The sequence below is a fragment of the Lissotriton vulgaris genome, chromosome 11, assembly GCF_964263255.1.
Source record: "Lissotriton vulgaris chromosome 11, aLisVul1.2, whole genome shotgun sequence".
In the NCBI taxonomy this organism is placed as follows: Eukaryota; Metazoa; Chordata; class Amphibia; order Caudata; family Salamandridae; genus Lissotriton; species Lissotriton vulgaris.
Genome location: NC_141699.1, coordinates 734,248,660 through 734,266,457, shown reverse-complemented (window position 1 = coordinate 734,266,457; position 17,798 = coordinate 734,248,660). Strand labels below are relative to the sequence as shown.

The window sequence follows — 17,798 nt, the reverse complement described above, 5'->3', positions numbered from 1 at the left end:
CATAGTCTTATGTTGCTGTTTCATTTTACACCCTCTTGCACAACTATGTACTTATAAGTCAAGATGGAGATGACACATCAAGAAAGAAGCAAGGGTGTAACTGCAATTTAACAACTGAGTTCTGTAATTAGTCTGTTTTTGTTACTTGTGCTGTACATTGTTATAGCATGTCCTGAAAAGGTCAATTTCTATCTTTTCATGTATGCAAAAGGTTATCTCACTGGGACACTCTAAAGACTAGCCTTTATCTGAAGTCTTGAAAGAATCCAGTGCTGGTGGGCCCCATCATTGGTGGTTATTTGTTATTCTAACAAATTAATATGCAGAAACGGGTGCACAGTACCTAGTGAACTATTGACAAAATAGTCACTTTGCATTGGGAAGTAAGTTTTACCTGATATAAGGAGCGCAGTTTCTTTACTATATCCCTTGATTTGTTACACAACGTGGCACAGGGACACTACTGTGCCCCATCTCTTCCACCTTTCCTTCTCTATCCCTAAAGCTCTCCCACCACCATGCCCCTATAGACACATTTCTTTTTCTTTCTGTTTTAAGAACCTCCACATGTCTTGCCTATCTACTTCAATTATCCCTCCTCCTTCACTCTGCACTTTTTTCCTCCTCCTGTTCTGTCTAGGGAAATGTCAATCATCCAGGATTCCAAGCAAGGCCCAGTAAGGCCAAACGTGAACACCTTGTATATCGGGGCTAAGTGAAGGATTTCCACCTAGTTTGAAATCGCAGAGGTAAAGTTAGAAAGGTATGTGTTGTTCAGTGAAACCGCATCTGGTAATAGCTGTCTCTTCTTAGTCTTTTTTTATGAGGGCAACCACTGTTTTCCCACTAATTGTTGGGTACACTTTGAGTGTGCCCACAAACCAACATAGTCTTGTGCTCTGCTGATGGATTATAAAAAAATATATATGGAGTGCACCCTAAGTGGAATTGGGGAATGCCAGAAAATGTTGTAGAGACAAGATGGTGCAACACATTCTGCCTAGACTTTCATTACTGCACGGTCTAATAGATACCTTACTACTTTCCGGTCTGATTGAAGGTTTGGGTTGTACTGTATATTTTTTCATGGTGGACAATTGGGCATAGTGCCTTTGCACCATTCTGTATGTGTAGTATTACATCATCATCTTCCTACTTAGAAGTTTATTGAAATCGAGACGTGTACTGTTACAGCAGGCTTTGGAGTAAATCCTGCCTTCCTATATAAAGGCCAGGTGGGAAATACGTTGTTTATTTTGTGTAGGGGGTTCACTCCAGACTACTGAAGTATTCCTTTAGCTGCTGCTTACAACCATGTACCTTCAACTTGGTGATGTTGGAGTTGTTACCCATTTGAGACGGAGTATGATACATGTCTATCCATTACATAGATGATTACTTTATTATCAATCCGGCAATCTTGGCCCTGTTGCAGTTTGTGGCATTCCTTTTTTCAAATTAAGGATTCTTAAATAAATGTATATAGAGGCTTACTAGATGTCTCATTAAGCAATAAATCTCCTCTTCCACCGATAGTGACACTTTCGGAAAAAAATGGAGACTTCTGGAGTATGTATACTTCTGTCACCCTTAATTTTTTTTTTCTATTTTGATCAGGCGAAGCGGTGTACTGCCTCGAACAAAGATCTCCTCTTGTGTTCCTAAATCTTACATAGTTACCTGGTGCAAACCCTTTTTACACCTGTGAGGATACATTATTTCTTAGAAACGACTAAGGCACAATTAATGCCTTTTGAAGGCTTATATCTATTGAAGTTATCAGAAAAGCATCCACTTAACTACTGCACAGACGTCCTCTCACCAAAATGCGTTAGTTGCTACCTCTTAAGAGAAAATGCAATTTGGCTAGGCTATACCAGAGAACATCGAAACCCCCAGTTTTTAGGTCTCCCGCCTAGCGTTGCCGTGTGCAGCACGAGACCTCATGTTGGGGGTTCTGAAAGGTGACCACAAGCTTGTGCTTTTGCAGCCTGCAATTGGCTTTAGCGTGCGCTTTAAAAAAAATACAGCACACAATTGGGCACGAGTGGGCGCATGTCCCGCCTTTGCTCCGCCCTCTTCCCATTGGTGTCTGTTACGTTTAGCAGCGAGTGTTCGCCTCACTGCCGCACCCCTTCGCCCAAGTCAGCAATCTAGCCGTGAGACCACATCCTAGAGCGCACGTTGACCCTTTCGTACACTCTCTGCGTAATTGCAAATTTTAGCAGGATTGATGTGAATTTTTTACTGTTTTTTTTTTTAATCTAAGGCTATTCTGAAATTTTAAGTTGGATTGGTGTATATGAGAGCAAGATATAGCGTTATGTATAGAACGCACAACACGTCCCAGCCCTCTTTTAACTGTTTTTTAAAACGAAAACCTGACCCGAAGTTATAGGAGTGCTACGCTTAACCACCACTTATATTGCGTAACAGCACACAAGAAAGAAAAAAGCTGCATATTGATTGTTTAGAGTCTTGGGGTATAATAATTTGCCCAAAAACACAGGGAATTGAAACGACACTGAGATTAAATCAGGCTCCTCATTTGCCCCATCAGCAGCTCTGGCTGGTACCCGCATCCCCTCTCCCCAGGAGACTAAAGTGCACGGACCGCCTGCTCCATATTCCCATTTGACAGTAAATGCCTATATATTCTTCCATAGACACGTGTGATCCTGAACATACAGCGCTAGTATCGGATCAGGATACAACAGCATTTCTAGGCGTTGGGCGGTGTCATATAGGCGGGATGGGGGGGCGGGGGTGGTGTCTTTCCAGCTCGTTCGAAGATGGCATAGCCAGACAATATCAAAATTTGAGACCCTGTACCGCCTGCTATTGGTTGTGACTTTACTTGCAAAAGGGGAAATGGAGGGTTAAGTGCATGGATTCTCCTTATATTACATATGAAGGATTCTAATCACATTGTGAGTATTGGGACCACCTATGTCCCCAACTGCTTTTATTTATCCCGTTCTAAGATAGCGCCTACGTAGATGATGTAAATAAAAATGAACATCCATAAAATTTGGGGAAATGTTCTAGAGACTTCGTCTCACTGTAGTAGACATTCGAACCCCAATGTGACTTGGACTCCTTGATAGAATGAATGGATGGAAACTGGCTGCATGCACAGGTGTTACATGTCTCATGGAGATCCGAAGCACACCACCCCGTCTCGCTCAGCAGCAGGTGCGGCTGGACTGAAAGCAAGTTAGAACAAGCATTTGCAATTTTGCAATGTAATAGGTCTCACATTTGCAAGAGAAACTATTAGTATTGTAAATGACAATGTGTTTTATTTGTTTCAAAACCCAAAACATAAATACAAGGCATTGTCATTTACAATGCCAACAGCTCAAACTTGTGTGAATGCGAGACCTATTGCATTGCAAATGCTTGTTTATTTTATTGTATAGCTGCTACCTTGAGCATATGCTTAATCCTTTGAAAAGTCCTAAATGATAGGCTGTATGTGGACTAAATAAACATGGGTTGATACACCCTTGCCGAGTTATATTTATTTTTATTTATTTATTTGAAGAATTTTATATAGCGCTGGCTAGACCCAGAGATATCAGAGAGCTTTACATGAGGAAGTGGTTACAACAGAACAGTGTTACATAGTTACATTAGTTTCTAGAGCAAAACAATGGCATAGAGAAAGACAGCGTTACCAAAATACATACTTTGCTAAAGCATAAGATAAAATACTTCCGTTGCTAGAGCATAAGATAACATAGAAAACAGGTCCAAGGAGCATAGCTGGTAGAGGGGGAAAGTAAAAGGGCTAGGGATACATATCAAGTCAGGAAGACCGGACATGGAATATTCCTATCCTAAAAGCCCTCCTTCCTCCCTAGTATCCTAACCTGCATCCCCTCCTCTGATCTACATGATATATTGCTTTAGATTTTGACTGCCAGAAGAGGACGTGAATAGAGGAGGCTAATTGTTGTGGGGCTGAGCAATGGCGTCATGGTGGTTTTCACCGCGGTGACAAGTGCGGACACTTTCCTGTAGCCTGGAGGTCGTCCCATGCACAGTGATGTTTGCTTTATGGCATGTAGATGTCACAGTTTTGAGTAACATGAACTTTCGTTCCTATACATAATATTATTTTCCTATTTAATAAATCCATTAGTCTGCAAGTCGCAGTTTCTACTGGACTGCCTGGCAACCCTGAACTATAGATGCATCACGAAACAGCTAGAGATTTATAAACATTGTAGCTCTGGTATGTGCAGTGGTTAATTATCCTTATGTAGTATACAGGGGTGTGAGAAAACGAAACGCGAAGGGTAGAAGAGACGGAAGGAAAGACGAATGAGATGTAATGCTAGTGCTCTTTGTGCTGTATAAGTGCTGGGGCAGGCAGTTGTGTTCCTTACTCCCCCCTCAACCGCGATTTTTGACTTCGCATATGTTTATTATTTGAGCTCAGAGAACCGAATAGCAGACCATTTTAGAAACATCCAGACTCAGCAGTAATGGAGCCCTAGACTAGATATGGAGGTTGTGTGCGTGAAATGGCTATCCAGTAGAAAACCTAAGTTTCAGGCAAGAAGACAAGACCGAGAACGTATGATTTGCATTGGCAGAATGTGCAGCTTTCTTATTCGACGTGCCTTTTGGAGAGAATGCAACTAAAGTACGGGAAATGAGAACAGAGGCCTCAGGGAGTCAAAGGGGCTATAGAAGATCGAGTTCATCTATAGTAAGGAAAGCAGGACTCCCCTTTGTAATGCCGTTTAGTCCAGTACTCTCACCTCCACCTTCACAAAGGGCACTGGTTAAATTATCCTAATGGAAAGAAGAAATCCAAGGGCAATGCTGTTGAGCAAGGGCTATGCCCCTTCTCTACAACGATCGGGCTGTGGCCTTAGGACGTGACCTGCTTCCAGGCAAAGGGTCTAGAGTTGGTAGTAACTCTCTAACGTATCTTGTAGTGAGGCTTTACTTGAGACAGTGGTCCGCGGTACCCTTGTTTCTGGAAATGCTCTCGGTGTATACTGTAGGTCACGGGGATTTCACACTTCCTGAAAGTTAGATTGAAATTGATCTATTTCGTCTATCATGTGAGTAGTCCAGCCTGTCCCTGTGTCTAGGGGAGGCTGTTTACTGAGACACAAGCTGCTTGTTTACAGGCTTCCTGCCCGAATCTGCAGATTTGTATTCAATTTCTGCATAAGCTGAGAACAGAAGTGTATTTGTTTCATTCCCGACCATTTGAGGGAGGGCTGTGGGGAGCTCATTGTAGGAAGCTCACTCTGTTCGACAGTACGTAGAGTATGTTCTGGCAGCTATATCCCGGTGTTTTAATAAGCTGAGTAGGCAGCAAATTGTTTGTGTCGGATCTCTGCAATGCTAACATATAAATCTATACGGACATTCGCCACTCTCCTTTGTAGCCCAAGCTGGACGGTGTACCAAGGGACTTCATCCTTGCTCTCTTTCTGTTAAAGATACACAGAGCAGTAGTTGGCTATCTCTTAAATTATCTTGGCTTTCATGTGAAAAGTTACAAATAGTAACTTTATGCTCGTAAATGTGGCTCTCCCCCCTAGCTTTCGGGGCATTGAGACATTTACTTCTGCACTTTTGAGTAACTTAGCACTCTGAAACGGTCAATAGCTAAAAGTAGCGAATTATCTCAAAAGTGTCAGGGACATTTATTTGCCACCCAGGGTAAATTTACCTTTGTGAATAGGGCCGTATGTATCGTACTCTACGTATAGTGTATTACTGCTGTAAGTTGCTTCAACCCCCCTTGAGGCCTGATAAACACTTTGCAAAACTATGTACATAAATATCCTTTCTAGTGAGGGCAGAGAGCATTCCTCAGCTGGCCAAGCAAAGAACACATTGCAACCACATATTCCTATCTTTCTGTGATGCCTGTGCAGAGTTTTCTCCAGGCGTTCGTCAGATTGTCGCATTATACAGTATATTCTTTAGGCAGTTCTCTATACTTGCGCCTGTGCAGAGTACATGGCATGCAAACTATCCCAGTGCTGGACTGTCCTTACGAGACAAAGTGGCTGGCTGAGGACCAGGGAGGGTCTACTTTTTGGCGGTGAAGGGATGGTGGGATCATCAGATAAACAGCCTGAGAAACATCCCTGAGGAAACACTCAAAATGTTCACCTCGTTTGGAGATGGCATGGTGAAATTCATTTGTTATACGCTTTGTTGATTTTAGGACTGGTGTGAACACATCTTCCATGACGCCTTTTAGCGGGGGGGCGCGGCGCAGTGCTGCTAATGTTCGAAGAGTCCGGTCTTGAGGAGCCTTCTGAAGGGTAGCAGGTCTTGGGTCTGCCGCAAATGGGTGGGGAGGGTGTTCCAGGTCTTGGCGGCAAGGAAGTAGAAGGATCTGCCGCCGGAGGTTGTTCGTTGGATGCGCGGGGCGGCGGCTAGGGCGAGGCTGGCGCAGCGGAGCTGGCGGGCGTGTGCAAGTTGAGTCTGTTGTTCAGGTAGGCTGGTCCGGTGTTGTGGAGTGCTTTGTGCGCGTGGGTGAAGAGCTTGAAGGTGATCCTCTTGTTGACGGGGAGCCAGTGCAGGTCTCTTAGGTGGGATGTGATGTGGCTGCTGCGGGGGACGTTGAGGATCAGTCGGGCGGAGGCGTTTTGGATGCGTTTTAGCCGTCGCAGGTGTTTGGCTGGGATTCCCGCGTAGAGTGCGTTGCCGTAGTCCAGCCTGCTGCTGACGAGGGCTTGGGTCACTGTTCTTTTTGTTTCGATCGGGATCCACTTGTAGATCCTGCGAAGCATGCTGAAGCAGGAGGAGGAGATGGCGTTGGCCTGCTTTCTCTCATGTTTAGCCTCTGTGCAGAGTACACTGTTATCACATCATGGATCGGTAAGAAGGATCAAACTGCAGAATGGTCGAGTGTGATGTTCGAAATATTTTTGTGCTCACAGTTCCAGAAAATGTATTATGCCCCAGTGCTGTTAATTCTGCCATGCAAAAAGTAAAGCCCAGTGATAGTAGATTTATCCAGCATTGGTTCTTTCATAGATTCACATGCTCTCTAACAGGTTGATAATCCCCAGCACTGCAACATGCCAATAAATATTGTTAAATTGGCTGCAGGTGCAAACTGCTGTGTTTATTTAGTACCACATTGACTAGATGACTAGCACACAAACTTCAGCCAATAAGAGGAATGTGCTAAGCAATCAATCGCCCCCTAAAGGCCACCATAACGCAGGTTTTCTCCCGTCCATCTAGTGTTAAGAAGTCTCCGAACAGAGCTCTGCCCTGTCTGCCGTCTTCCTAAGAATCTAAGGACATTCCAGTTTTGCTCACTCTGAGATCATACCAGGCCAGCTTCACCGTCTGGTTCACAGTGAGTTCTTTCTGGTATTTTGTATTTTTTGTGGGCCAGGAAAGACTTGAATCTCGGATTCAGCCTCTACAAAATCCCTCTTCCAAACATGCTCTTCATGTGGCCAAGCAAAGATTTTCATGCATGATCTGCACATTACATGCATTTACTGCTTGTATCCATAAGCTACTAAGATCCTGCAAGAAAGGGACAGTAGTCTTATTATTTTAGCAACACAAAGAGCCCCTCTGCTGTCCCTTCAAGGGATGATTTTGCAATAAGTGCCCCTCTAGAAATAAGCAATTCAGCACACAATAACAATAGCCAGGGCTTTCAAACTTGATTCCACTCTGGAAAAGGTGCAATGACACCTTTCTGGCCTTCCAACTGGAAAAAGCGGTGTGAAAATCAGCTACTGTGGATGGCCGGTGTACTATCTTGCCAAAACTATTGTATTGTTGATGGGTAAACTAGTTGACTTGACTCGGTTTATGGCACTATCCCCGGGTCTTACTGTGAAGCCATCTACCACAACCGCCTAATCAATAGCTTTGTCTTTGTCAGTCCCATTGTCTACTCTTGTTGGAAGCTATACTTTAGCAGGTCATCCCAGCATTGACTTTCTATCGCTCATTGATAATTCACTCTACTGGCTGCGCTGTTGATACCTTCACCACCATCAACTACATAGACAAGCCAAGACTTGGAACAAATTTCCATGCCACAGTCTTGGCAGGCTCTGTTAATCTTCGCTTAGAAATGGGTGTCATATTTAGGAGGTCTGCCCAGATGCCTACCCATATCTTGGACTTAGATGAAGTGTAGGAAGACATTGCTGTAGACAAGGAGCATTCTCAACTGCATACAGCCCATGACAACTCTGTTCACTCTATTGTGGCATATGATTGAGTTTCCAGAAGGCCAATACAAAAGGAGGGAGGTCTTAACACCAAGAGAGGGTTCTTGCAATCTTGGGAGCGAGCAGAATGATGCATCCTGAGATAGCCAGATGCCACACTCCACAGGAAGTGGTCACCAGGTGGGAGGAAAGCTGGTAGCCCATTGGCTACAAACCACATCCTGCCCTGAGGGCACGTTCTGCTGTCCAGAGGAACCCGCAAAGAGGGAGGCTGCACCAACATGAACTGCACCTGCTAGCTAGCGAAGAGTGGGCCTGTGCCTGCCGTGTCCTGCTCAAGGAGAAGTCGCCTCCAAGAGCCCATTCAAGCCAGGAGAACTATAGGGACCAGCTGCCTGGCCTCCTGTTTGCCGCACATGGACACAAAAGCTGAAGAAACCTGCTGGGGCACTTTGGTAGCCCAAAGTTTTCAAGCCACCACCACTCCCTTCGTGCAGTACTGAGGACCAAGACTCTACGCACATTGTTGCGCCAAAGTTCGTGGTTCCACGAGTGCTGTCGGTAAGTGGCTTGCACCCTTAGAAGGCAAGTTATTAACCCAGGAAGGATTGGCCTGTGACTGCGACAACAGGCAACTGGTACACTTACCACTCTGCAGGCGACTGGTAGTCCAGTGGTGACTGTACTTCGGTCAAACAGAAGAGGACTTTGTAGAACGTCGACCCTGCAACTAGGACTCCCTCACCATCCTCATTGACCAAAGAATCCCTGCAGGAAGACCCCCGCCTACTGCCGCGCATCCATAGCATCCTTGGAGCATCTTCAGCATCGTTCAACCCTCACGTCAGGACCTCTCCGTAGAGATCAATTGCAACGCAGATAAAGGCCTATATCTGCTAAAGGTTGCTTGTTCTGTGAAGGTAACTGTTCTTAAGAACCTTGCTGTTCCCCCTGGCCAACTCTGTGCTGGAGTTGGACACCCCAAGTACTTCTAACCTACCTCATCGACACTCACCTACGCTTTCTTTGAAAACGTTTCTAAGTGCCCAATTAGTTGACTTTGCTAAGGCTTGTTCGCGGTTCAGTGAAATTGCTTTGATTTATTATTGCTTGTAAAATCTATTTCTCCGGAACCCTCAGGTGGATCTTTTTCATTCTAGTGTCTACATTGTTATAAAAATAGTCTATTTTTATAAATTGGTGTCAGATTTTGTTTTTGTGGTATTTCGATTTCTTCTTCAGTGGTTTTGGTGCTGTTCCTCTGTGCAAGCCTTGCTGCTTAGTGCCACAGCTACCCAGGGTTGAGCTGAGTGTTTTACAGACTAATCCTACTTGACCTAAGTGGTGGTAAGTGTATTACACGGGGAGGTCGCACAACCCCACCATATAATACACCACATATCCTCACAACCCACATCAATGACACACATTGTTTCTGGTCTGAACGGACAACAGGTTGTCGTTGGGTGTTTGATGCCCACAAATGCTGTGCACAGTGGGGGCTGGCCGCCTATGTAGTGATTGGTGCAGGGCATGGCTAGAGGCCAGACCCTGCAAAACATCCCAACTGCGCGTGGCTTAAGGCAGGTGCCAAGCTATACTGTTGTTCGTGTAAACAAAAAGCTAGATTCCTTTATAAAGAATTCTTAAGCCAGTGTTAACACCTGTGCACCACTGAAAGAAATAAACCCTGAAGTCAAAAGCCTCTGCTCTATTATACACCCAAGATATTTGCTCTAGGAAACACCACATCTGCAATCAAGTAAAGAAATGTCACAGACGGCACTGCTGGGAGAACGTATCAAAGCTGGGAAGCTGTAGTCAAAATGTAGAAATTGTGCCTCAAATGCGAACTACAGGTAGTGAACCGCATACTTAACTCCCACCCTCCCATTGCACTTGGTTATGGGTTGTCGCCCCATCAAAGATTTGGTCCAACTAAGACCCCTCCTCCTTTGGGCTCGCATATGGAGGGTATCTGAACTTGGTAGTTATGCAGAGGGGCTGAAGGAAATATTATCCATGTCCGGTTGTCCAAAAATAAGGTGGTTAGTGGACGTAAAAAACCTGTTAGAAGAGCTGGGCCTCGGAGAAGCCTGGCACTTTAGGTCCGCTCCTCCTAAGGTGGTTTTGAAAAGAGTGTACTTGAATTGGGTAATGAGCAAGATAAATAATGACCCTAATCTATGTAAATCCTCAAGTGATTTCTTAATGGTAAAGGACGTAGCCCATCGGGAACCCTATCTCGACATTATTATAAAATCAAGAGATAGGGCCTTATATTTTAAATTCAGAGTAGGTGTGCTTCCTGTGGGTGAACTGACGGCACACTGGAAGATTCCGGCCCAAACTGTCCCTTTTTGTCGTTTCTGCCCTTCCAGGATTTAGTCAGTGCCCCATTTTTTGTTTGAATGCCCTGCTTATAAAACGCCTCGAAACAGATGATTAAAACCATTGTGTAAAGAGTTGGGCACCAGACACTACAGTGTGGCCATGCAAATTTTAAAGTCTGACATGCGGCCCCCGTTTGTTTTTGGTATAGCGAAGTTCTTAGGCTGGGCATGGTTAATTAGGTCAAAAGGGCTTTTGTACGTTGTTTAATATAGATCATCTTCTTTGATCGCTTTTAGATAATTTATTGTCGCCATTTTAATTGTATTTTGCCTAAATGTATTGTATGGTCATGCTTCTTATTTTTTATCATTATTGTAATATGTATGCACTGCTTTTTAAGATACTTTGCATATAGAAATTAAGCCAATTTGACTGACTGGCATACTTCACACAGGTCACCCACAATTGTAAAAACTTGCTAAAGATAGAGAAAGCGTTAACCTCTTGTCTGATCCTGTATTACACCACTAGGCATGTACAGTACGATTAAAAAAAAAATCCTAGTAGAAAAAACTCAACACATCCAGATCCCACAGAAGCCACACCAAAAGTACACCCACTAATCACCTCCATACACAACACACTGAAATAGACCTATTTCAAAACACCTTCAGAAGAAACTCCGTTACTGATCACTCGGATATGTACATTAATCTCAAGGCAACCATCTCCGAAGAAGACATCTTTGGCTCTTTAAATCCACCGGAATAGGAGCATTCGCACCCTCTATTCATACGTTTCTGAATCTGGCAAGGCATATTCATGCATGCTGTCAAGATTATCGTCTGTTAAAGCAGAGCTTCCCACTGCTTCCCAAACTTTTTAGAGGCACAGAGCCACTTTTCAGAACGACAAACTTTTTCGACCCACCTAGCTTTAAAAGACATGACGTTGGCAAATTAGTTTTTTTTTAATATAACCAAAGCATTGTGTAGGAGCCCTGTCATTTACAGACAGCAGAGTTTCCATTGAAATGGCCACTAAATGTGCATAGATGTGTGCATTACCAAGTGAAGCGTCTTGATTTGCCTTGATCCTATTAAAATCTTTGCTTTGATCACATTTCAGAATTGCAACAAAACGCTTCAATTTTGCATTCCTAACTGCTGAATGTGTACAGTTAATTTATATGTTTTATCGTTTTGTGTGTTACAAATAAATTACATCCTACAGCCCTTCCTTTCTCACACTCTGTACTCCGGCAAGATTGACACACAATTCACTTTACTTCTCTTGCTCCGACTGCGAAGTGCAAGGAGTTTCTAAACATAAGTCTAAATGCTAATAGAAATAAGCAGCAATTTATCAGAAAACATAGCCTAACATTCGACCTCTGTCTTTGAAGCGCTGCAAATGTGACCAGATAAATACAGAATTTAAAGGCATCTTTATTCAATGCTTGGACTTTCACGGCCCATCAAAAATCGGCTTGCCATCTACAGTTTGGGAAACACTGACCTAGACGATAATAACTTAGCCAGTTACTACATATTTCCCACATTCTTAGTTCAAAAATAATTTTAAAAGGAATAGTTGTCCAACCCCAGGAATGCATGGATCCACCTCCCTACTGAATGACTGTCAGGTATGAGACCATGTAGCAGCACAAATACTGCCACTTTCCTGATTGTTGACTATGCCAAATTCATCATTGATAAGTATGACTTATTCCTCTTTCTTATTGAACCACTCCACGCCTTCAATAGGCAACCACAAAGCACCACTGGACATCCTCCAAATATGCATAGGATTATTGGACATTATCCAAAGATTTCTCCTCTAACTTCACCAATCAGTTTGCTCAGCGGACCACATCCAACTTCCAAGGCCTGCCAGAGAGCTTTGATGTGCATCAGAGTTCCAATCTATCTCTCCTCAGTCTCTTAAATGTTTTCAAGGAGCCCCCAGGTGTCATCACCAGTAACTGGATCGAGATCCAGCGGTATGCTAAAAATGCAACTACAAATTTGTCTCAGCACACTATATACTATTGACGGCCTGGAACATTGCTTCTCCATGATCCCAACACGGTTCTTAATCTCTGAGCTTTAACCTGCACTGATATCTCTTCATGGCAGAAGATGCGATGGTTTTAACTTGTATGGATTGTTAAACAAATTTTAAGAAGTCTGTAAATTCCCAATGAAAACACATTCTCTTCATTGCCAACAGATAAACCCAGATGGAGGAGTGCTCGAGTACTTGTGAAGTTTACCTTGTAACTCCGCTTAAAGGAAAGCTCCGCTGCTTCTTCGACTGAGACCTAGTCTTCAAATGACATCTCACTGAGACTGAAACAACCCTGTACTCCTCTGTTGTTTGTACACAAGTTAAACCTTACCTACCAATAACAGATTTAAGAATTTGCCCAGGTCTCTTCACATTTAGTTGACAGGGATGCCCTGCTGGCAACGAACCCTAAAGATATTTTTGGGTCTATTAAGTGCGTCATCACGTTGCTGCAGGTCTCATCAAAGGATAGATTAAATTAAATTACACCGCCATCGCGCATCAAATAAAACTACTGTCTCCCTCTCAATCCTTCTCTTCAGAGCGTGTTGTTATACCCCCTCCTTACCTGGCTGAAAAACGAATTAGCAGGCCCCACCGAATCATAAGAAACCGAACATTGTTGGATTGCAACTAAGGAACTGTGTTAAAGCAAAGTGACAACGATAGAGATTCCTTTTCCATCCACAGGCCTGGAATGTGGAATAACGTCCAACTACACATCCGGCTCGCACTTGCTATTCAGGAAAGATGTGCTGGGAGTATTGTATTTACCCACTCAGCTGGCCCTTCTGGCTTCAATCTCACACTCCTGACCCCTTCCACACTGCAGCTAGACTGGGATAGCAAGAGCTTGCTCCCCCGCGGAGTCCTTGCTCCGTGCATACCCACCACAGCAGGGTCGCTCACGTGATGCCAATGTTGTGTGCCGTCTCATGTTCTATTTGTTGTTTTTTGACGCAGCGGATTTACAGTCGACTCTAGAATAAGGAAATACCATATAGTGATGTGCTTGTCTTGTGAAGAACAAATGCTGTGTTTCACAGGATAAGTACTAAAGGCCCTTGTGACCGCAGCTTTCAGCCGATCAGACTAGATAGACGCGTGCTTTATTTTTTAAACTCCTTAGACTTTAGTGCCAGAAGGTATCTCAGCGCTGGCTCTGTGAAGGGGTTAATGTAAGCAGGCCCGTCGGGGCACGCGCTCCGAGGACATGCAGGTGTCTAATCAGTGGCGCGAGCTGCAGAACGTTGTCGGAAAGAGAAAACGGTGCCAACTTTATAGGGTAACGGAAAACAAAGCGGCTCAGAAGACTTTCGTGTGAACTTTCACCTGCTTGTCTCCCACAGTGTACCAGCATGGTGCAACGCAGCTGTGCATTCCTACTCTTCCTGTCTTTATCACACTGTAGTTATGATCCACATTCCTCATTGGTGCAAGCTTGTTCTACCTCAGGACTTAATTAAGATTTGAACCTAATGTCCTTAAACTCTATATGCCATAATCTGTTTACCATGATGTTGTCCGCACATGCCATTGTAGGTACAGTGCTGTTTACCCGAAAAGGAATCTGTCAAACTTCGATTTATTTTGGAAGCAGCAGTCTTTTACTTATCCTTTTCCAACGTGTGCGGGCTAGTCGGGTTTGAGACAGAAGTGTCTTTAAACTAAGCGGTAGGGAGAGGGGGGAAATTAGGCCTGGCTGGTATTAGTTCTTATGGAGATGGAGTTTATGTGAAGGTTTTTTTTTAATCCAGAAAACGGTACTTTTTAGAATTGTTTGTACAGTTTACTACTCTAGGGACAGGAAGAAATAACTACCTGTATAAATCTGTTTACGCAACAATTTATGTTCTGATACAGGAAATTGGTGCAAAATGGGTACTGAGGTGTTGATGCCTACTAAACCGTGATGGATTAATAGGGTAATATGCTCCATCTGGGTCAAAAGTTTTCTCTATTCTTCAAGCATGGAGAGCGGATTAAGTTTGCCGAACCTGTTTTCATGGTAGTCTGTGAAGTCCACTCCCTGCTTGGAAGAACACCACTGGAAACGCATTAATTACGAGGCTCCTCGCGTTATTCGAGTATCTAGTCCCAGCGAGTGCAAGGTGAACTCTTGATTTGTCCTCTCCCTTCTTGCTAGGTTCAGCTACATTCAGCCCGTCCCTCTCATGAGGTGTTTTAACTGAGCGTGTTTAAGTGCTAGGCGTTCTCCCTTAAGAGCGCAGTCTACCTTTAGAGTAACTCATTACAGATTATTTGAGTTTTCCTTTATTTTAGGAGTCAAAGCCGTTCGCTTTCTAGTAAAACTTTCTAAACCTAGGGATCTATTTAGCCCTTGGATTGCCACCTTCAGTGAGGAGTACAGCATTTGTAAAGTGCGCACAGCAAAACAAAACCTCATTTCTAACCCTCCTCTAAAAGGTCTCTTTAAACTGGTCATGTGATTCTAAGTTTCTTGCTCCCTTTCTTGAAATGAGGTCCGACCTCCCTCTAGTACACCCCTTGATGCCAGTGGGGACTATTCAACTTTGGACAGGTGTCAGAATTACGTCTTTTAGACTACAGGAAGAAAAGATTTAAGGCATATTTGCAGATAATGCTTATGTTAATTTCTGTCATGAGTTGCAGTCACATGGTCAGCATGGGTCTCGCTGGGATGCATGCGGCTTGTGCATAGCGATCTGTGAACAGAGATATTGTTTGAAAGAAAAGTATTCAGTTGGGAAAACTGGAATATGTGTGGATGTTCATGTGGTTCCCTTTCAGTCGTTTTCTTAGAAGTGTACAGCACCTAGCAGTGTCCCCAGGCATGACAAAGCACCACCAGGATAGATCAACACTGCTGTCAAGAAACTCGGTGTGCCTTCACAGCTGACTGTTTTAGCGGAGGACCTAGACGCAAAATGTCTCTATATTGACAAGTGTACAGTAACATCATGTGTAGTATCTCGAATTAGAGGTTACTTAGATTACTTTATGAATAGCTTTACTATCTGTCCTATGGGCATGGTACCCATCCCTCTTTGTTAGCACAAATATAACATTAGCAGATGGTTCTGTGACTTAACACTCTTTACTGGGCTTTCGACTAACAGAGTTGGGAGTTGAAATCTCAGTTCAGTTCAATTGAACTAACATACTTAAACTGTGATTTGTGTTCAGTGACATCATCTGGTAACCTTAGATAGAAGGGGTCATGATCAAACATCGCCATGATTTAAACCCTATGCGTTGATATTTCCATTTGTTAGAATTTTTGAGATGCAAGTCTAGACATATCAGTAAGAGGACTGTTTGTGACCCCTTCAGGAATCATAAGTGAGCTGTGATGTATAAATCCACAAGATCCTCTTTACAAGATTTAATCTTCTTCCAACCACTTGTTGTGGGCCTAGCGGAGACCATCAGCTCATGGCACATTTGGTATGGGCTTCCAAGCTCTCTTACGGTATACAACGTTTAGCACGTATTTTTTACAACGCACTACCATTACAACGCAGGCATTACCACGCATACCATTACAACGCATTGCGCTGGGGGGCGCTCTAGGATAAGGAATAAGTTTAATTTTATGTCCAACACCTTCCCTAGTGTCCACTGGGACTGGAGTTGGAATATAAAATTATACTTTCCACTATCCAGCACCTCAAAGCACTATGCGTTGTAACGGTATTCGTTGTAAATACCGCGTTGTAAAGGTATGCGTGGTAATAGTATGCGTGCTAACGTCATACATCCCTCTATTACATGTGTCTACCATTTCCCCTTCTGTCTCCTCCCTACCTGTGTTAGATGAGTGTTCATTGACCCCATTTGTGTGTGACCATTCTTAGCTCATTTGCAAAATTCTTCATAAAAAGGCTAGTTTCAGTTGAAACTTCCCAGGTGCTGTGTATTTTGTCTAGCTTGGAACTGTTGGCTTCCTCTTTCCAACCGTCTAATTTTCAAAAAGTTCCATTCACTTTTATTTATTTGGTGCATAATTTCAATCCTTCTTTTTTCCTTTCTGAATATTGTATTGCCTACCGTTTGGTGGTGGTATGTTTACTTGAATATTCTATACTCCGTTTTGCCCATTCTATGTTTTATAAATAAAAGATGCTACTTTAAACGAATTTAATAGTACGTCGTGATTTTTGCATCGCTGGGTATGAAAGGCAGAGTTGAACTTCCTGTATTCGCACAACCCCCCCCCCCCCCACCCCACCCCAATCCAATCCCCCCTCCTGTGCCGCAGGTGATCGTTTAATGCTCTTCTCCCCAGCAGAAATGAGCTTTTGTGACGAGGCAGCCCTTTTTGGAGGGCACGGTTAAGTAAAGGGAAGTTCTACTTACGTTTCCTCCGCGGGGTGTGCGCGCGCGCGCTCCTTGTGCCTCTCCCTGATACAGCAGGTGGACGCGGCTCCTCTAGTTTGGTCCAGAGACGGGGTAATCTGTCAGTGGGGGAAGCTTGAAAAGGATCTGAGTTTACTAACTTGCATTCTTGTGCTTATAATACAGGGAGTGGGGTGGAAGCAGGCGGGTTTGGCCTTTTTCTCATGCTCATGTGATTGGTCAGTCGGTTGGCCTGGGGGGGAGACCAATAACACACGAGGCCTTTCTTTACACGGACGCAGACCCCTGCCGGTTTTAGAGAATTCTCTGCGACAAAGCTGGCAAGGGGAATGAGGAGAGGGCGGAGTGAAGGAGCAGGGCGAAACTGAAGGGTAGACGTTAGTGAAGTTTTCTATCGCGCTAGTAGTACCTTGGCAGCAGTTTTAAGGGTTTACTGAAGTCTGGGAGGAGGGGTGTTTTTAGTTGCTAGTGTTTGAACCAGCCCCCCCCCCCCCCACACCTTCTACTTTTCCTGGTATATCGACTTAAAGATTGAACTGTACTTTTTGCTAATCCTGCTACCACCCCCTACCCCCACGCACAGTTGCATGTGTCTCGTACACCGTTTATAAAATGAACTCTGCCCTAAGGTGTAGCCACCTTAGTTATTTCCACGCTGTTCACGGGTATGGCTTCGGTGTGTGTCTCATGACGTAGAGGCAAGGGCGGCTCTGCCTGCAACATTTGTTTGCGCTCGCTCGGGGAGAGTGCCCGTAGAATTGGGTATGTAATTCCACTGCGCTCGTGTTAAGTGGCCGACCGGTGGTGCTTCAAGGGACTCAGTGGTAAAGGGCGATGACACACTTGTGAAAAGTGCAGCCT

The 17,798-nt window shown here is 44.1% G+C and overlaps 1 protein-coding gene across 1 annotated transcript in view; it reads left to right on the top strand.

Moving 5' to 3' along the window:
* The window catches only part of GIGYF2 (GRB10 interacting GYF protein 2), a 1,722,773-nt gene that overhangs the window by 453,428 nt on the left and 1,251,547 nt on the right, over positions 1-17,798 (top strand). The window lies entirely within an intron of this gene.